General features: G+C 37.5%; 2 pseudogenes; both read right to left on the minus strand.

The window, feature by feature from the left end:
• LOC119622774 (phosphatidylinositol 3,4,5-trisphosphate 3-phosphatase TPTE2-like) overlaps positions 1-22,497 on the minus strand; it is a 91,977-nt pseudogene that overhangs the window by 53,618 nt on the left and 15,862 nt on the right.
• On the minus strand, positions 14,812-15,129 carry LOC119622775 (cytochrome c-like; annotated as a pseudogene).

Raw genomic sequence — 22,497 nt, forward strand, 5'->3', positions numbered from 1 at the left:
ACACCTGGCACATTTTTGTATTTTTGAATAGAGATGGGGTTTCACCATGTTGCCTAGGCTGGTCTTAAATTCCTGGCCTCAAGTGGTCTGCCCCCCGGGCCTCCCAAAGTGCTGGGATTACAGGTGTAAGCACAGCACCCAGCCAAGGAATTTCTTAATCTAATACATGGTAGCTAACACACACACACACACACACACACACACTCACTCATAAAGCAATTGGAGAGATGTTGAAAGCTTTTCCTTTGAGAATGGAACTGTATGTTGATGGTCACTATTGCCATTTCTAATTCTACACTGTACTAAAGTTTCTAGCCAGTGCTAGGGGAGAGAAATGACTGAAATAGAAAAAATACAATGTATTATTTTTGTATGATGTAATCATGTACCATAAAATCCAAAAGAATCTATAGATATATTAGTAGAACTAATAAGTGAGTTTAGGCTGGACACAGTGGCTCAGGCCTGCAGTCCTAGTACTTTGGGAGGCGGAGGCTGAGGCTGGCAGATCACTTGAGCCCAGGAGTTTGAGACCAACCTGGGCTACATAGCGAAACCCCATCTCTACAAAAAAATCAAAAAATTAGCTGGGCATGGTGGCACCTGCCTGTGATCCTAGCTACTCAAGAGGCTGATATGGAAGGATCACCCGAGCCCAGGGAGGTTGAGGCTGTAGTGAGCCATGATCATGACACTGCACTCCAGCCTGGGTGACAGAATGAGACCCTACCTCAAAAAAAACAAAAAACAAAAAAAAAAAACAAAAAAAAAAAAGTTAGTTTAGGAAAGTTGCTAATTGCAAGATGAATAAATAAAATGAACTGCATTTAAAACAACAAAAAAAATTTAGAAAATAAACATCTTAAAGGGATATCATTTAAATAACCACACAAAAAAAATCTAGGCATAAATCTTGCCAAAAATATGCGAGCTTTCTATACAGAAAATGAGAAAGCATTGTAAAGAGAAATTGAAGAGGACCTAACTCAACGAGAAGAATACCTCTGTTTATGTGTTGGATGAGTCAATATTGTAAAGACTTGATTCTCCCCAGGCTATAAATTCAATGCAATTCCAAACAAATTTCTATCCAGTGTGTGTAATTTGACTAGTTGATTCCAAACTTTACATGGAAATGTAGATGACCTAAAATACCCAAACAATTGTGAAGAAAAAGGAAAAGATAATTATACTCCATGACTGGAAATGAGGACGTATTAGAAAGCCACAATAAGATAGTTGTGCTATTGGCACACAGATGAAAAATCGATGAACAGAACAGAAAGGTCAGAAACAGATTCATGTTTTGCAAGGTAGTAAAGAAATGAAAATCTTCTCAACCAGTGTGCTGCAATAATTGGATAGCCATACATGGAAAAAGATGAAACCTGATGCCTTCCGCACACCACACACATAAATCAATTTTAAAAGGAATGAACCTTCTAGAAGAAAATATAGTAGTAAAATGTCCTTTAAACTCAAGGAAAATTGTCTTAATCAGGACCCAAACACACAAACTTTATAAAGGGAGAGCATGGTACCTATGACGGTAATCCAACTAAGAACCTCTGTCAACCAAAAGATACTCCTGAGAGAGAGAAAAGGCAAATCACAGAGCAGAAAAGCTTTCTTGAAATACATTTATGATCAGTAACATAATTGAAATCAGAATACACAAAGAACTCCTACAATCAAGAGAAAAAAGATGAATAACCCAGGAGAAAAACGGTTAAGAAAATTTAAAATTTACTACACAAAAAAGGATATCCAAATACTTAATAATCTTAAAGAAACTTCCTCAGTTTTCTTAGTAATTATAGAAATGCAAATGATCACCACTGTAAGATGCCATCACACAAACACCCAAAGGCTAAAAATAAAAATACTCAGAATTGCAAGTATTGGGGAAGATATGGAACGCTTGAAGTATACAATACCAGTGGAGTAAAAATTTGTACAACTGTTTTAGAAAACAGGTGACATTATCAAGTAAAGTTCAAGATTCATTACCCTAAGACAGAACAGTTTTAGTCCAAGGTATATACTCAACAAAAATGTGGCCACATGTGCAAGAAGAAGTGTATATTTTTAAAACCAGTATTATTGGGCTAGGCGCGGTGGCTCATGCCTGTAATCCCAACACTTTGGGAGGGAGAGGAAGGCGCATCACTTGAGGTCAGGAGTTTAAGGCCAGCCTGGACAACATGGCAAAACCCCATCTCTACTAAAAATACAGCTGGGTGTGGTGGTGGATGCCTGTAATCCCAGCTACTGGGGAGGCTCAGGCACCAGAATTGCTTGAACCCAGGAGGCAGAGGTTGCAATGAACTGAAATCATGCCACTGCACTCCAGCCTGGGTGATACAAACAAACCCAGGCTGATACAAACAGCCTGGGTGATAAAAACAAACAAAAAAAGCAGTATTATTTATCACAGTAAAAATTGGAAACAACCTAATGTAATAGAAAAAAAGAGATGCCATTTTCAGTAACAATTTGTGTAGGAACGAATTTTTGAAAAGATATGCAAAGACATGATGAAAAAAGTATAAAACATTATTTAAAAAGGAACAAGATAATTCATATGTACAACTCAATATTGCAAAGTTGTCAGTTCTCTCAAGTTAATCAATAATTTCGATGTAGTTCCAACAAAAATCCTAAAAGTGTTTTATTATGGCATTTCACAAAATGACTTTAAAACTGAACATCATAATAAAGTTCTAAGGAGAGAAAGACTATTCTACCTTTATCAAACTATATTATAAAGCTACAAAAATTACAAAAGTGTGGTAGAGAGAAGTTAGAAACAGTTTTGAATATTTATAGAAATTTAGTATATTACTGAGAGGGATTACAAATTAATGGAGAACAAAATAGCATGCAATTGATGGTGTTGGGACAATTGGCTATCTATATGAAAAAAATACCTCTCCCAACTTCCAATTAGATTAAAGACCCAAATATTAAAAATAGAACTTGAATATTTTTGAAGAAATGTGGAATATCTTCACTACATCAGTATAGGGGTGAATTTCTTAAACATGACAGAAAAGCATGAAATACATACACACACATAGATGAACAAATTTTACTACCTTCAAAATTACAAACTCCTCTCCAGGCACGATGGCTCATGCCTGTAATCCCAGCACTTTGGGAAGCTGAGGTGGGTGGATCACTTGAGTCCAGGAGTTCGAGACCAGTGTGGGCAACATAGTGAGACCCTGTCTCTACCAAAAATACAAAAATTAGCCAGGCATGGTGATGCTCACCTGTAGTCCCACCTACTCAGAGGGGCTGAGATGGGAGGATCGCTTGAGCCCCAGGAGTTTCAGGCTGCAATGAGCCGAGATCGTGCCACTGCACTCCAGCCTGAGTGACAGAGTGAGATCATGTCTCAAAACAAAACAAAAAAATTTACAAACTTTTGTACAACAAAATAAATCACAATCAAATTTAAAAGGCAATATGTTGGGAGAATGTAATTGCAATACTAAGAAAAATTGGCATTCAGATTCTTGACGAACTCCTACAAATCAATATAAAATATTTTTACTATCATGATACTATTGGTAACCTGCAGGCAGCAACCACAGAAGACAGCAAGACTAATATGAATGAACACTTAAAAAAGAGGCTGCTCTGGTACATACCAGCTGAATATTAATCCTCTAAATAACCTTTAACAAAATCAACAAAATATTATGTGAACACGGAATAACGTAAACCCCCTCTCAGCAAAAAAGAAAAAAGTCAAATTTGAAACGAATGCTTTCCTTCAAGCAAGGAATTAGCATTAGTTAATAGAAAACTGATGCTAACTTCCTGAATGATAACATTTTAGGTTGGGCAATGTGAAATGGCCATTTTTAAAGCAAAAGATGGTTTAAAACTGGCAATTTCAAATGATTCAACCTCTATATTCTTAATTTAACTATGGTATTGTAAATTGCCAGTTTATACACAATATTCCAACCTGCAGAGCTAAACACAGAACCTGTATATCAACTAATATACAGCTAAACACAGAACCTGTATATTAACTAATGGGCTTGAAACTAGTCAATAAGACTAAAACTTGATTTTACTGAATTATGTAAGTCAGTTTACAGTGTTATGTTTTCCTGGAATTTGATATAAAAATTGATTTAGAGCCCACTAAAACTGTAATTATTTATGTTTGTCAAAAATTGTGAAATATGCTTAGATGATTAGTTAAAGCCTAAACCTGAAGAGAGAAAATCTAACTAAACTTAAATTGGTTGAATTTACAAAATTGGCCTTTTTATCCCCATTTTAAACTCACCAATGTCAACTTCTTTGTATCATTACACTATAAAATTTCCAGTATAATTTTTGAAATAGCATCTCCGTTGGTTCCCTTAATCTAAAAGGTTTTCACAAAGTTTAAGAACAACCTTAAATATTACTGGAACAAAAACAGACATGTAGACCAATGGAACAGAATAGAAAGCCCCAGAATAAATTCATGCATTTATAGTCAGCTGATGTTCGACAAAGGTGCCAAGAATCCAAGATGGGGAAAGGACAGCCTCTTCAATAAACAATACTGGGGAAACTGAATAGCTACTTGTGGAAGAATGAAATTGCAACCTTTCTCACCCATATACGAAAATCAACTCAAAGTAAATGCTTAACTGTGAAACCTGAAATTGGAAAACTACTAGAAGAAAACATAGGTGAAAATCTCTTGACATTGGTCTGGGACAAGATATTTTTGGATATGACTGAAAAGCATAAGCAACAAAAGAAAAAGTAGACAAATGATACTGTATCAAACTAAAATGCTTTTGCACAGCAAAGGAAACATTTATAGAGTAAAGAGACAACCTACAGAATGGGAGAAAATATCTACAAAGCATACATTCAATAATAGGTTGATAGATTTTTTTAAAAAAGGAACTCAGACAACACAATAGCAAGAGAACAAGTTACTTCTCTAGAAAATGGGCGAAGAACCTGAAAAGATATTTCCCAAAAGAAGACACACAAATGGCCGAGAGGTATATGAGAAAATGCTAAAAATCATTAATCATCAGGGAAAAGCAAATTAAAACCTCAGAGATATCGTCACACCTATTAGGATGGTCATTAACAAAAACACAAAAGAAGAGTTGGTGAGGATGTAGAGAAAAGGGATCCCCCTTGTACACTGTTGGTGTGAATGTAAATTAGTAGTTATTGTGGAAAACAGCACTGAGATTCCTCAAAAAAACAAAAATAGAACTACCATATGATTTGGATATTCCACTTCTGGGTATATATCCAAAGGAAATGAAATCTGTACTCCTATGTTCACTGTAGCATTATTCCTAATACCCAAGCTATGGAGTCCATGTAAATGTCATCAATAGATGAATGGATAAAGGACATGTGGTATGTATAAATAAAGGCATACTATTGAGCCTTAGAGGATATCCTGTCACTTGAGATAATATGGATGAATCTGGAGAACATTGTGCTAAGTGGAATAAACCAAGCATTGAAAGACAAATACTGCATGTCTCACTTATTCGTGCAATCTAAAAATGTCAAATTCATAGAAGCAGAGAGTAGAATGGTGTTTATCAGGGACCGGGGGACAAAACTGGGGGGATTGTGGAGATGTTGGTTTTTACTTTATTATTATATTTTTTAGATGGAGTTTTGTTCTTGTTGCCCAGGCTGGAGTGCAATGGTGCAATCTCGGCTCACTGCAACCTCTGCTTTCCGGGTTCAAGAGATTCTTCTGCCTCAGCCTCCTGAGTAGCTGGGATTACAGGTGTATGCCACCACACCAAGCTAATGTTTTGTATTTTTAGTAGAGATAGGGCCTCACCATGTGATCTGCCTGCTTCAGCCTCCCAAAGTGTTGGGATTACAGGTGTGAGCCACTGTGCCCAGCCTGAGATGTTGATTAAAGGATGCAAAATTTCAATTAGACAGGAAGAATAAGTTCAGGAAATTTATTGTACAACATAGTGACCATAGTTAATGATAATGTATACTTGAAAATTGCTGAGAGAGTAGATTTTAAAAGTTCTCACCACAAAAATATGTGGAGCAATGAATATGTTAATGTTTGATTTAGCCATTTCACAATGTTTATATACATCAAAACATCATATTGTACATCATAAATATATCGATTTTTTATGTTAATTTAAAAATTTAAAAAGATCAGCCTTAAATAAAACAAAACTCTGACATTCTAAAATTAAAGACTGTATTTTGAGAGATATAAACTGGCAAAGCAAAAATAAAGAAATCCAAATACTAGGAAAACGAGGGAAAATATGCTCAACCTTCCGTAGTTCTTTTTTCCTGCTTTCTTTCCTTCCTTATCCTCTCCCTGTCTCCTACCCTTCCTCCTCTCCTCTTTCCTTTCTCCTTCCCTTCTTTCAATCTTGGAGCTAATATTTTTAAATGCTAACAATTGTTAATATGTATCAATAGCAATATGTATCTTGTTCTTGTACTTTATCTATATTTACATGTCTTTAGAAAGGGAGAAATAAAAAGGAAAATGTTATTACCTTTGCCTCCTTTACAGCGAATCGCTACGATGTTTTCAAGATCTTGAGCCATCCACTCATTTACTTCCTTGGTGAAAACCACCATCTCACTGATTTCAAGTTTAAGATTTTTAGTTAAAATATTTTCAAAAAATCAAGCCCAATATAATTAGCCTCTTCCGATAGTCAACTTAGCATAAAACTTACTGTAGAGTGGGGACATTATGATCATCAATCATGATTCTACTGACCCTATTATGGAAGTGTTTAGGATCATAAGCTCTTTCACCTAAAATAAATAATATGTATGTCATATCTCTATAGGGAATAATATGATACATGATGAAGTTATGAATAAATTAACATATCTTATTGAAATTCCTTATCTATCTTCAAAAAGAGCTTTCCAAGTTGTTCCTGCCACTCTAAAATAAATGCAAGGGTCTCAAAAACGTAAGGATGGTAGTGGTTTATCCATCTCATGTAACCTAAACTCAACTTATTTTTGTTTAATAGGTATAATTTTTAACTTTCTAGCAGACTATTCATTGTGTATTGCAGGGTAGTTAGAAACCACACAAGAGGCAAATGTAGCTGACCAAAAGGATTGCCCCCTGAAAATGTCTATTGAGTATACAGGTAGAGGAAAAAATCAAGAGAGACAGAGTATTAAGCTGAGTTACAACCTATTTTCCACAGAGTTTTTTGTTTTTTTCCCATCTAGGGCTCTGCTCTCATCACAGCCCACTGCTGGTGGGGCAGAGGACTCATTTGTTAAATTGTCTATGTCCTCATAACACAATCTGGCAGGAAAAACAGAAAGATTTTCCTAAACCTAATATCGCTAGAACAGATCTTCCCGAAAATGGTTTGCTTCCACTCCAGCCTCACTGGTCCTGCCAAAAGCCTCCTCCTTCACAGGGAACTTTGTGCTGCTGGGCTAACTCCTTCTACTAAATGGGGCCAGTCCAAGATGGGGATTTTTAAATTCATTCCTTGCTACCACCAAATGCTTATGAATAAATGCAAGGTAAAAAACATAATCATCTTCTTACATACAGTAATCCATTTTCTATCTACAGTAGCAAAATATAGAGTAATGTACATACTGCATAGATTGTAGACTCGATAGTGGTTTGGAGTTTCTTATCTAGAAACCGCACGACTTCCTAAAAAGGACAAACACATATCTTACATATTTACATGGCACCAACATAAGCTATTTCCTAGGGGTAACCTAAAATGGTTATTACTTTCATTAATTTGTCTCTCACTAGCATCTTCTAGGGGAGATTCAGGGAATACAAGGTATGCAAATTTCAAGTTCTAATCCACTGTGATTTTTCAAATAGTCCACAAAGTGTGTTTGGCTACTCAGATGAATCTCTTGTAAATACGCACTGTTTAAGCTATCAGATGAGGAAATTAGCTGGTTAACTAACTTGAAGTAATTTGTTCTAAATCATTAATTCACAGTTAATGCGGTTCTTGTTTAAATCTAATTCATATTGGAGTTCTTATTTAAATTTAATTATGGATAGATACATCTTTAGAGAGTGATCTGCATATTACAGTCTACCTAAGCACTATGTAAACAAATAAATGCAAAAAGCATATAGTATGATTGTGTGTATGCATGATATAAACGTATCAAATTTTAAATAACTGGTAACAATAAGGAGACTGTTTTGGCTCATCTGTTCTCTTATTTTTTAAAATGAAGATATATGTGTACCTATGAGTGTGTGTGTATACATATGTATATATATGTGTAACCTTTAAAATGAAAAACAAATAGTAGTTATTATTTAAAATACAGTTAATACCACTATATGAATCCAACTTTCAGTAAATGTACCTTTCTGAAACATATACACACATATGTATATATCTCTGTGCAACAACAAAAATGACACAAAATCTTAAAACTGATTAGTATGCTACCCTCAGAGCAATGTTTACTGGCTTAATATTGAGAAAAATAAAATTAAGGTATCAAAATCATCCATTTATACAACTGGCTATCTCTGTTAGGAAGAAATAATAAGTCAAAAAGATGAACACTCTGAATCTGCATAGTGGGGAAGGCAAGGATAAACAGTTTTATATACTTCAGAATTCATGGAATTTCTTACATAAAATCCATATGGGTTTAGAAATCACATATAAAAACTACAAATGTCTACGAGAAATTTAAGCAAATTTTAATCAATTCTTTGGATGAGGAAGAACTAAAAGTGTTGAATCAATGGAAGATCAATAGGCTTAGGTTTGACTTCATAAAAATCTGAAATTTCAGCTTAAAAATGCTATAATGAATAACAAGGGAAGCGATTTTTCAGAAAAATTGGCTGAATGGGGACTATGCCTAGTATGATCAATTAATAATTCATTAACAACAACTTAAATATTACTCACCTTATAGATAAATGGGCCAAGGACATAAACAATCCAAAAAAGAGAAAATCTAACTGATTAACAACCTGCATATTCAGTGTCACCAATAAAGAAGTCAAAACAATGACATGCCATTTGCACCCATGAAATTAACCCTTTCCCTTTTAATGAGAAAATCCAATGTTGGCAAAATAAGGCATGAAATTTAAAACTTTGATTTATTGTTGATACAAGAATACAATTGCTCTTGGATTTGGCAATATATATTAAGAACCCTAAAAATTTTCATACTCTTAACTAGGTAATTTCACTCCTAGCAATCGATACAGAAAAAGCCTTATGTGCAAAGATGTCTGTTACTGTATTATTGATTATAGTGACACTTAAATGTCCAACATTAGAGATTAATCATAGCACTAATGAAATATCATGCAACCATTAGAATACAGTCCTGTCTTTCATTTCACTTTACTTTATTTTATTTTATTTTGAGATGGAGTTTCACTCTTGTTGCCCAGGTTGGAGTGTAATGGTGCGATATCAGCTCACTGCAACCTCTGCCTCCCAGGTTCAAGCAATTCTCCTGCCTCAGCCTCCTGAGTAGTTGGGATTACAGGTGCCCGCCACCACGCCTGGCTAATTTTTTGTATTTTTAGTAAAGACTGGGTTTCACCACGTTAGCCAGGCTAGTTTTGAACTCCTAACCTCAGGTGATCCACCCTCCTCGGCCTCCCAAAGTGCTGGGATTACAGGTGTGAGCCACCACGCCCGCCTCTGTCCTTCATTCTCTCAACAAGTAAGTATCTCACAGTGGAAATTTGTGTGTAGCCCTCCTTAGTATACATATATAGAAAAACAGTCAATATTTGCTTTTTCATGGGAAAACAAATATGCCTGGATGGTTAAGCTTTAGGGATTTTTCCGAATCCACTTCCTAGTTCTCTCAATGTCTAAAAAATTATATATATATAATTTTTGTAATCATATAATATATAATTTTTATAATCATATATATATATCAACTCAATATTTAGATGATTTACTGCTCTGTTTTCTGATCTGAGTAGTTTACTGAAGACTCTGAATACCTCTTATCCAAATTAGGTGAAAAAGGACATAAAGAATCTAGAAAAAATTTCAACTCTGCTAAGAAGCTACATTTTTCTGGTCACAATCTGTCACCAGATGGACAGTTTCTGTTTTCAGCCAGAATAAAGCGATTCAATTCTACCAAGAACAGAAATTAAATGGTTAAGAAGATTGTAGGAATGTAGGTAATTGCATATCTGATTCTTCTCAATAGCTCAGCCTTTGCATGGGCTTACTAAGTTTATAATTTCTGAAACTCTTCCTTGTGACACAAAAGTAGAAAATGCTATCTATTCCACAAGGCCAGGTGTGGTGGCTCACACCAGTAATCCCAAGCCTTCTTGCAACAAACTCCACCTCCGGGTTTTCCTAAATCTACCAAACTCCTCTCTCTGCCTATCTTAGTACATTCCTTGATTTGGAGGCAAAGGTATACTTCTGTACTTGCATGAGGTGGTAGCAGTGGCCAAACGTGTTGATGCTTCCACCATTGTGCTTGTCTCTCCACTAACTCTATGGGTCCTGCATCTCTAAAGTTTCTGCTACTTCAAGGCAGCATCTGACATTTCCCCACTAGTCAATTTACCACTTACAAAACTGTAATGTCTGCTTTGCATATTCGCTGCTGTTCAAAATGTAACCCTGCAACTTTATTCCCCTTTAAGAATAAAGGGGAATCACATGACTGTTTAGCATCCTCTCAGGAGTTAAGTATGCCTGGATTTGAATCTTCTCCCTTTTAGTCAAAATTGATTTAATACATTTTGTAGATGGTTCTCAAATATGACAGAGACACTCCCAGTGCAGGATATGCTGTTATCATTGAACATGCAATCACTGAAGTGCTCCATGGCCTGATTCCCAGCCTGCCCAGTAGCTGAACTAGTAGCTTAGATTTGGGGCTGCACTCTGGCAAAGATGAAAGACTAAATATTAATATGGATGGTAGATTTGCTTTTTGGGTGGTTTATGATTTGCGGAATTTATTAAAAACACGTGATTACCTCCTTTTTGGATACTCTGATTAAAAATGGTAAAGCAATCAATGACTTATTAGTACTTTGTCAATGCCCCAAGGAGATAACAGTTTAATAACTGATAGAAACCAAGAGTCTAGAGATCATCCTAGAAGGAAATAGTAATGTCTTTGTTTTGATTTACATGCTAAAAGTTTTTGGCTTTTTAAAAACACCCCAGCTAATATTAAGTGTTGCCAAATTTGTATTAGTCACCACCAAATCTACTAAAAGAAAATTGGCTCAATTTAGACATGCTATAATTAACTCAGTTATTAGCTTAACCTGCTTTAAAAAACAATATTAGCAATCAAGAGATGCTTTACCCATAAAGATGGAATTTGGAAATTTTAGGATGGCTGCCCTCAAGTGCCATGACCCATCCAGTAGACCCTAGTCACATTACTCCATGAATGTGTCCATTAAGAGCGACAAAAAGTAATTCCACCTCCAATAAATAGTTTGAAACAATTTTCAAAATTGGCCAAGGGAGCGGTAGAGTCATGTCTTAGCCAAGAATAGCATAACCTGGGTGAGATGTGGTTCAGACCCTTCTCTTCAAGGTCTTTAGGTGTTTACAAATGTACTTTTTATATAATTGCTGAAGTCTTGAGTTTCTGACTATATATTAGTTATTTCTTGTGAACTATCTGCATGTATAAAAATGCTTCCCTGCCTGAGAATAAGGTAGAATCATTCCATCAATGGTCTCAATTCTTCACCTTTTCCTGAATCCAAGCTCTCATATTTCACCTCGTAGTACCCTTTCACTCTAATTTTGTGTTCCATTATATGAGTTGATTTGGCCACTGGGATGCCACAAAGGAGAGGCCTGCAAAAGCACTGGCAAGATTCCACTCTAGCTTTTTCCTTTTGCCATTACCATGAAACATATCCATCATATTCATCCTGATGGAGGATGAAGATGAGTTGAGCAGATGGGAGTTACCCAAGGCACCTAAGCTAAGGTAATTGTAGACCAGCTGATAAAGACATTTCAAGGAAAGGAAACTACATATCACTCATGAACACAGATGAAAAGTTCTACATAAAATATTAACAAACAGAATCTAGTGTTATATAAAAAAGATAATACATTAAGACCAAAAGGAATTTATTCCAAAAATAAAAAAGGTTGGTTTAACATTTGAAAATCTCATTAATGGAATAACAGAAAAACATTTTGATTACCTTGATAGATGCAGAAAAAATATCTGATATATTCAATACCAATTCATGATTCAAAACTTTTAGCAAACTAGAAATAAATGGACTGTGTTAATCTAGTAAGGAATGACTACAAAAGCCTATAGCAAACATCATTTCAAATAGTGAAGCATGAAATTCTTTCCACCCAAGTTTAGGAACAGGGCAAGGCTGCCTCCTCTTACCACTTCTATTCAATATTACAGTGAAAGTACTAGATAATTCAATAAAGAAAGAAAATAGTATAAAAAGTGGGAAGAAAGTAGTAACTTTATATGATTATATACATTTTAAAAATCCCAGGGAATCTACACATTCATTATTAAAATGAATGTGTGAATTTATGAAGGATGCTAGATGTAAAGTCAACATACAAGGCCAGGTGTGGTGACTCACACCTGTAATCCCAGCACTTTGGGAGGCTGAGGTGGAAGGACTCTTTGAATCCAGGAGCTCAAGACCAGCCTGGGTCAATGAGACCAGAGAGACTCCTTCTGTACATAAACTAACTAAAATACATTAGCCAAGTGTGGTGATGCCTGCTTATAGTCCCAGCTATGTGGGAGACTGAGGTGGGAGAATTGCTTGAGCCCAGGTGCCACTGCACTGGTGGCACCTGTGGTGACAGAGCAAGGCCCTGTCTTAAGACAAACAAATAAACAATAGTCAATATGCAAAAATTAGTTATGTTCCTATATACCAACAGCAAATATTTAGAAAATGAAGATCTTCAAATATCATTTAAAATAGCATAAAAACTTATCAACTACGTAGAAATAAAACTAACAAAAGATGTGTAAAACCTGTACACTACAAACACTGCTAAAAGAAATCAAAGAAGATGTCAGTAGAGAGATGTATTATGTTCATGAGTTGGAAATCTCAGTATTTTTAGATGTCAGTTCTCTCCAAATTAAGCTATGTAGTCAATGCCCAAGTCAAAATACTAACAGGGTGTGTGGGGGTTGGGGAGTGGGGCATTGAGTGGAGGTGTGTGTATGTAAATTGCCAAGATGATTCTAAAATTTATATGGAAATTCAAAAAATCTAGGAAAGCCAAGATAGTTTTTAAACAAAGAAGTATACAGTTGGAGGACTTATACACAAGTTTTCAAGAGTCACTACAAAGCCATAATAATTAAAACTGTGATCTGGACTTAAGTACAGATAGTCATAATGAAAGGACGAAAAGCCCAGAAACAGACCTATACATATATGTGCATGTTATTTGCAATAAACACACCTCTGCAATTCATTGGGGGAAATTATGCTTTTTACAATAAATGGTACAGGAGGAATTGATAGCTATATGAAAAACATGAACCTTGATACTTTATATCTTTACAACAATTAATTGGAGGTCAGTCATAGACCAAAATATTGATAGAGGTGTTAGTTACATGTATATATACTTACGTATAATATCATCAAGACAAACACTTGATTAGTGCAACTTACTATATGTGTTATACCTCAATAAAAATGTGGTTATATATGCATGCATGTATAATGTATACTTATATCAGGCATATGTATATACAGATAATTTTATATATCTTTTTTACTTCAACTTTTATTTTAGATTCAGGGGTACGTGCACAGGATGTGCAAGTTTTTTACATAGGTAAATGTGTGCCATGGTGGTTTACTGCACAGATCATCCCATCCCTAGGCATTAAGCCCAGCATCCATTAGCTGTTCTTCCTGATGCTCTCCTTCCTCCATCCCCTCCCTCCCGACAGGCCCCAGTGTGTGTTATTCCCCACCGTGTGCCCATGTGTTCTCATTGTCAGCTCCCACATATAAGTGAGAACATGCAGTGTTTGGTTTTCTGTTCCTGTGTTAGTTTACTGAGGATAACAACTTCCAGCTCCATTCATGTCCCTGCAAAGGATGCAATCTTGTTCCTTTTTATGGCTGCACAGTTTTCTATGGGTGTTTATGTACCACATTTTCTTTTTGTTGTTGTTTTTTACGTGTTAAATACTCTTTATTTGATATTACACAGAAACCACACAAAATGCCTTTGAATCAGTAAAAGGAACCATCTTAAATACAGGGCATTCTAATTAGATTGGCATAGTTAAGACCAAAAGTACAAAGTAGACATTGCTACCTTATCCTCAACCCTTGCCTGTAAGAGGCAAATAAACACAAAATACAGGTGAATCTTGCTTGGTTCTGAGACAGTGAAGAAATTTCCCCAGTATTTAAAGATATTCATATAACCAGTCATATAAATCTAAATATGAAGCAATATAAATATAAAACCAATCTCTAATAAGTTTTAAGATGGTACTCACCATCTTTGTGAAAAGTTGAACATTATTAACAAAGTCTAATCATATATTTAGAAGGGGTAAGCGGTGATAGCATTTACTGAATTGGAATCACTATTAATATTCAAAAACCAGACTTATTTATTTAACCACAAGCCAGTCTTAGTTTTAAATCAGGACTGCGCAACAAAATATTCTGACGGTCATTCATAATCTGAATTCTGGTGTATGAGATCTACTAAATTATGGTACACATAAAAACTGATGAGACATTTCTGTTTTGTAATATAAGGCAGTGGCCAATTATTACTCACTTGTAGCTTTTTTGAGATAAGCTGTCAAGTCTGCCCTTTCTGCCTTCTTCTTAATGCTGGCAAAGATCATTTTTGTTCCAGGAATGTACTTCCTGGGATTCTCCAAATACTCCGTCAGTGTATCCTCTCCCCAGGTGATGCCTTTGTTCTTACCAGTGTCCATGTAAGAGAATCCAATGGCCTGACCTGTCTTCCACCCGAAGAGACCATGGAGATTAGGCCCAGTCTTGTGCTTGTTTCCTTTTTCCATGGTGTGGCACTAGGCACACTTCTGAACAAAAATCTTCTTACCTTTCTCAACATCACCCATATTTAATTCTCTCTTTCATTGCTGGCGCTACAAAAGTTCCCACTCAGAAGCCAGACGTCCCACTCTATGTACCACATTTTCTTTATTCAATCTATCATTGACTGGCATTTAGGTTGATTCCATGTCTTTGCTATTGTGAATACTGCTGCAATGAACATATGTGTGCATGCAGGTATCTTTATAAGACAATGATTTCTATTCCTTTGGGTATATACTCCATAATAGGATTGCTGGGTCAGATGGTATTTCTGTCTCTAGGTCTTTGAGGAATTGCCACACTGTCTTCCATATGGGTTGAACTAATTTACACACCCACCAACAGTGTAAAAGCATTCTTTCTTCTCCGCAACCTTCCCAGCATCTGTTGTTTTTTGGCTTTTTAATACAGCCATTCTGACTGGCATGAGATGGTATCTCATTGTGGTTTTGTTTGCATTTCTTTAATGATCAGTGATGCTGAGCTTTTTTTTTTTTTTTTCATATTTTTGTTGACTGCATGCATGCCTCTTTGGGGAAGTGTCTGTTCAGATCCTTTGCCTGTTCCTTTGTCTGTTCAGATCCTTTTTAAAGGGGTTGTTTTTTTCTTGTAAATTTAAGTTCCTCATAGACTCTGAACGAGGTATTACCAGTGAAGGCGGCGAAAGAGCAAAGATGGCAGCCAGCTCCTTCCTTTGGAAGCTCCATCCCAGGGGGATACTGACCTATAGCCAGCCCACACATACCTGCGGGAGGTGGCTGGAGACCTCTGTTGCGCGTTCTCACCCAGTTAGGAGGCGTGGGATCAGGGACCCCTCCAAAGAAGCAGTCTGGCTGCTTTGGGGTAGAGCAGGTGTGCCGCATTGTGGGGGATACTTCCTCCTGCAGCCCACCCGTATTCTCCAAAGCCAGCAGGCTGGAGTGGCTGAGTTGGCCAAACTGCAGAGATGGCAGCTGCCCCTCCGGCCAGGAGCTCCATTTCAGGGAGAGATCAAAGCTCTGTCCATAGAACCATTGCTGGAGTGGTTAAAGCCCCCACAGGGATTCCTGCCCAGTGAGGAGGAATGAATTGAAGTCCTGCTTAAAGAAGCAGTCTGGTCACGATCTGGCAAGCCAGCTGTGCTGTGTTGTGGGGAACTCTTCCTTGTCCAGACTGTATTCTCCATAGCTGGCAGGCTGGAGTGGCTGAGTCTATGAACCACAGTGATGCCGGCTGCCTCTCCCCACCTCCCCAGGAACTCAGACCCATCTGAGGTGGATTCCAGCCTGCTGCTGTTGGCAGGCTAGGATTCCAAGCCAGTGGGTCTTAACTTGTGAGGTGCCATGGAAATGGGGCCTGTAGAATGACGCCGCCTGGCTCCCTGGATTCAGCCCCCTTCCCAGAGATACATATGGACAGATTTCCCACTGTGCTGAAGATCCCAGGTGCTAGAGTGTGTCAAACTCCTGGGTTTCTGTGTGTGCCTGAGCAGCTGATGTGCCCAACTCCATACAGTCCTGTGTATCAGACCCAAGGCCCTGGTGGCGTGGGCTCACAAGGGGATCTCCTGATCCATAGCTTGCAAAGATCCATGGGAGAAGCACCGTTTCCTGGGCAGGATTGCACAATCCCTCGCTGCTTCCCTCGGCTGGGAGTGGGGGTTCCTTTGGCTCCATGCTGCCCCTGGCTGGGCCATTGCACCCTCTCCCCGCTTTTCTTCGTTCTCCATTGGCCGACCTGTTCATCCAGTCAGTCCCAACCTGAGAACCTGGATATCTCAGTTGAAGGTGCTGAATTCCCTCGCCGTTTTTCATTTCTCTTTGTGAGTGCTGCAGACCGCAGCTGCTTCTAATTGGCCATCTTGCATCACTCTAAACATTTCTTTTTCAGCCCAGTTCTTAATTCCTATAGTCCCTCGTTTATCACCAGTTTCTTGATAAAATAATCTGTCCACGTTCTCCAGTCATGGGATGATCATTCAGGCCGGGGGATCCAGGACATTTTCTGGGAAGCAGCTGAACTTGCAGCCCTGCCCTGTTGGGAACTAAGCTAACGCACCGCAGAGAGGCGCTGTCCTGTTGGGAACTGAGGTAACCCACCGCAGAGGGGTACTGCCCTGTTCGGAACTGAGCTAACACACTGCAGAGAGCTACTGTCCTGTTGGGAACTGAGCTAACACACTGCAGAGAGCTACTGTCCTGTTGGGAACTGAGCTAACACACTGCAGAGAGCTACTCCTTCCACCTCTCAGCAACTGATGCCGGCCCTCGATAATTATACTTTTATTGAGGTATAGTAAGTATTGCAAATTACATAAAATTAAACAATGATCCTTTCAGCTGGCATTTCACAGTAAACAGCATTATATGTTTGAAATTAATTTAGTCATCCACAGAGCCTAAACCAGTATGCCCTCACTATAATTTAGGATCTCAACCTAAGAATACCCATTTTGGTTATAGCATCCCCATCTTTCTTCCCTATGGTAGACTATCAAAAAAGGCCACAATTCTTTATAATTCCTTTCATCAAGAATTTGAGTTTATTTTCTACTCCTTGAATCCAGACTGGTACTGTAATTTGCATTGTCCAGTAAAATAGGGTAGAAGTAATATATAATTTTGAGCCTGGGCCTTAAGAGGATTTGCATTGCTTTGTTGCCATTCCAGGGACTCTTGCCTCTGCCATCATGTGAACAGGCCTGAAGTAGCCTGCTGGAGAATGAGAGACCACCTGGGGCCATTCAGCCAAGTCAGGTTATTTTCTTTCCTTTCATTTAAAAAATCTGTTTCCTTCATTCTTCAAAAATATTTTTAATTGACGCATAATACTTGTTCATACTTATAAGGTAGAGAGGGATATCTCAATACCTGTATACAACGTGTAATGATCAAATCAGGATAATCAGCATATCTATCACCTCAAATATTTATCATTCTTTGTGTTGGGAACACTCAACATCCTCTCTATTTAAAAATATACAATAAATTATTGTTAACTGTAGTCACCCTACAGCACCATAGAACACCAGAACTTATTCCTATCTGTAAGCTTAAATCTGATATTTCTTTGTTGATTTTCTGTCTGGATGATCTGTCCCATGGTAAGAGTGGGGTGTTGAAGGCCCCAACTGTTACTGCATTGAAGTCTATCTTTCCCTTTAGATTTAATAATATTTGCCTTGTTTATCTAAATGCTCTAGTGTTGGGTACATATATATTTACAATTATTATATCTTATTGCTAAGTTGATCCCTTTATTATCAAATGACCTTCTTTGTCTCTTCATACAGAGTTTGACTTAAAGTCTGTTTTATCTGATAAGTATGGCTACCTCTACTCGCTTTTGGTTTCTGTTTGCCTGAAATAATTTCTTCTATCCCTTCACTTTCAGTCTGTATGAACCTTTACAGGTAAAGTTAGTTTATTGTAGGCAGTATACAGTTGGGTCTTTTTAAAAAAATTTTGGCAGCCAACTCTATATCTTTTAATTGGGAATTTGATCTTTTTATATTACATTCAAGGTTACTATTAATAGATGAGGCTTTATTCTGTCATTTTGTTCAGTTTTTTCCAGTTGTTTTGTATATCCTTTGTTCTTTTCTTCTTTTTTTTTTTTTTTTTTTTTTTAATCTCTGTAGTTTGGTTATTTTCTGTAGTGACAAAGTTTGATTCCTTTCTCTTTCTCATGTGCATATCTGCGCTACCAGTGAGTTTTATACTTTTGTGTGTTTTCACAATGGTAATCATCCTCTTGCTTCAGATGTAGAACCACCTTAAGCAGTACTTATAAGGCCAGTTTAGTGGTGATGAATTCCTTCAGTTTTTGCTTGTCTAGGAAATACTTTATTTTTCCCTCATTTCTAGGGGATAGCTCTGCTGGGTATAGTGTTCTTAGTTGGCAGTTTTGTTTATTTTTTTCCTTCAGTACTTTGAATATATCATCCCATCTTATTGTCTACTGACCTGTAAAGTTTCCACTGGGAAATGCACTGTTAATCAAATGGAGATTCCCTTATATGTGACTTGATGCTTTTACTTGCTGCTTTTAATATTTTCTTTCTTTTTTGGATACAGTCTTGCTCTGTCACCTAGGCTGTAGTGCAGTGGTGTGATCTTAGCCCACTGCAACCTCCATCTCCTGGGTTTAAGCAATTCTTGTGATTCAGCTTCCCAAATTACTGGAAGTACAGGTTCATGCCACCATACCCAGCTAATTTTTTTGTATTATTAGTGGAAATGGGGTTTCTTCATGTTGGCCATGCTCATCTTGAACTCCTGGCCTCAAGTGATCTACCCACCTCAGTCTCCCGAAGTGCTGGGATTACAGGTGTGAGCCGCTACACCTGATGAATATTCCCTCTTTTTGACTTTTTACAGTTTGACTACTATGCACCTCAGAGAAGACCTTTTTGGGTTGAATCTATTTGAGAACCTTTGAGCTTCCTAGATTTTGGCCATATCTCTCCCATGTCTGTTTTTAAATCTCTTGCTTTTTTTTTTTTTTTTTTTTTTGAGACAGGGTCTCGCTCTGCCACCCAGGCTGGAGTGCAGTGGCACAATCTTGGCTCACTGCAACCTCCACCTCCTGGGTTCAAGCAATTCTCATGTCTCAGCCTCCCAAGTAGCTTGGATTGCAGGCATACGCCACCAAACCCAACTAATTTTTTTATTTTTTAGAGACAGGATTTCGCCATGTTAATCAGGCTTGTCTTGAACTCCTGGCCTCAAGTGATCCACTGCCTTGGCCTCCCAAAGTGCTGGGATAACAGGTGTGAACCACTGCACCTGGACTCTTGATGGTATTTTTATTTTATTCCTTAAATTCTTCAGCTCCAAAATCTCTGTCTGGTTTTTAATGACATATATATATATATCCTTGTTGAATTTCTCATAAGATCATAAATTGTTTTTCTAATTTCATTGATTTGTCTATCTGTATTCTCTGTATCTCATAGAGTTTCCTTAAGATCATTATTTTGAATTCCTTCTTAGCCATTTGATATACTCTTAAAATTTAGGGTCTGTTAATGGAGAATTATTGTGTTTCTTTGGAGGTGTAATGTTTCCTTGCTTTTTATGTTTCTTGGGGCCCTAAATTGATTTTTGCACATCTGGGGGAAGAGTTGCCTCTTCCAATGTTAGGGAGCTTTCATAGAGAAATACTTTTTCCAATAGTTGTCCCCTATAGCGTTCATTGAGTAGGGTGCTTTGACTTTGGTTCTGGGTGGGTGCAGTAATATAGTCTTCATGCGACTTTTTTGGCTATAATCAGCATTCAGTGGTGTCTGTGAGTGCCTCAGTGGTCTGATGGTGAGTGTTTGTGGAGACAGTGGTATGGTTTTTCTTGGTGTGGGAGCCATCATTCAGATGAGTTCTCAGGCCCTAGGCATATGCATGCTAAGTGCAGTGGCTTTGCTAGTTGTGGCATATTGCCACCAGCAGGGCCAGTCCTCAGTGCCTTAGAAGTGCATGCAGCATATGGTGGCTCTGCTGGTGAAGGGGGTAGAGCTGTTGGCAGCAGTAGGTGCCAGACGGGATGGGCCTTGGACCTTGGGGGGGGTGCATGTAGCATGTGGTGGCTCTGTCAGTTGAGGGTAGCCAAGTCATTTTAGACTAATCAGTCCTCAGATGACCCAGTAGCTGCCCACAGATACATGAATGAGCTTAGCTGAGACAGAAAATCCTTTCTTCAGGCACCTGAATTGGACAGTTAAGCCCATCCCAAATTCACAAACCATAGTATCATGAGCCAGATAAATAGTTGCTGTTATAAGCCAGTAAGTTTTGGGGTGGTTTGTAACCACTGGCACAATTGTAACTGGTATTAATCCATTATTATTATTATTATTTTTACTTGAAAGAGTACATTTTTAAAAGAATACTGCTGTATCTGGGTCAATAATAAACTTATGACTACACAGTCTACATTCACTGAGAAATGAGTATTTGTCAGATAAAGGCCCTTTCCTCAACTGGATTTCTATAGAAAGACTGCCTTCCAGAAGATGGAAATGACATAGCGATAATACGTTCTGAAAATCAAAACCATCACTATTACAAACATTATTATAGATTTCCTATAACATACAAAAAATAATTTATACATGATCAGACTCCATTTTCACAGAAAAAAAAACTTTTAAGATTGAGGTTAACAGAAAAGAGCTAATACTCAGGATAATCAAATAACATATTAAATGATCCAACATAATGACAATTAAACTGGCATGGCGTTCTTAAGACTCCACTAGTACTAACCGTATGCCATGTACTTACGTTGGCCTCAGTATGAAGCTCTCCCTGTTCTTAAAATTTATTTTTTATCTTAAATACCAGAGAAAATCTAAGAGTTCTGGGCACCAGTGATGGTGGAAACTCCCAAGGTGCTTTGCAGCCCTCTGACTCAGAAAACCTGAGATCTACCAAGCACTGACCTCATTCTCTGGGGTTCTAGGATGCGAAGAGGTCTCTCTGGGATCCTTGAGACTCAGAATAACTACTAGAGCTTAATAAATTGAAACTCAAACGGAGTCAGCTGAAAATCCATTCAAGTTCCTATGCTGCAACCGAGTAGTCCTGAAATGAGAAGACATGCAGCTCTTCCATTGCCAGGGCTAAACCACAAATGTGTCACACTATCACAGTGGCATATATCCTCATGAACAAAGAATATTTTGAATGAATGTGTCTTAGATGAGGCAAAAAAAAAAATACAATTACAAGAAAAAATGAAGTAATACAAGTAAATCAACAGTTAAGTGTCACAAACCTCTAACATAAGTGAGGTCTAGGTCAAATCCATCCCTTGTGTATCGCCTTTTGTTTTCTGAAACCTGAGAGTTTAAAATCATCATTAGTTTGTGAAACATTCATCAACATAAAAATAAAAACATTATACAGTATAGATATCAACCCTTGCCAATGGGTCCCAAAACACAAAATATTTTTTCTGAATCATAATCATGTTTTGCCACTTACCAGCCTTCTCATCAGCTTTTCAAGTTGTCTTGTTTGATGAATCAGATGAAAAATTCTTATCAGAATAATAAGTCGTAGAAGTCAAACTAAATGTGTCCATCTAACAATAAATTTAAAAGATCCATTTTTGCTTCAGAAACGGAATTTTATCAACATAAACTATGTCTAGAGCAGCAGTTGTTAACCAGAGGTAATTTTCCCTCTTCTCCCCAATTACCTACCTTGGGAATATTTGGCAATGTATGGAGGCATTTCGGTTTTCCCAACTGATATGTGTGTGTGTGTGCGTGTGTATGTGTGTGTGTGTTACTTACATCTAGTGGATAGAGGCCAGGAATTTTGCTAAACAGCCTGCAATTGATGTAACTGCTCACCACCCTCTCATGACAATGGTCTGGCCCAAAATGTCAGTAATGCCGAGGTTGAGAAATT

Source organism: Chlorocebus sabaeus, chromosome 19 (genome assembly GCF_047675955.1).
Source record: "Chlorocebus sabaeus isolate Y175 chromosome 19, mChlSab1.0.hap1, whole genome shotgun sequence".
NCBI classification, from domain to species: Eukaryota; Metazoa; Chordata; class Mammalia; order Primates; family Cercopithecidae; genus Chlorocebus; species Chlorocebus sabaeus.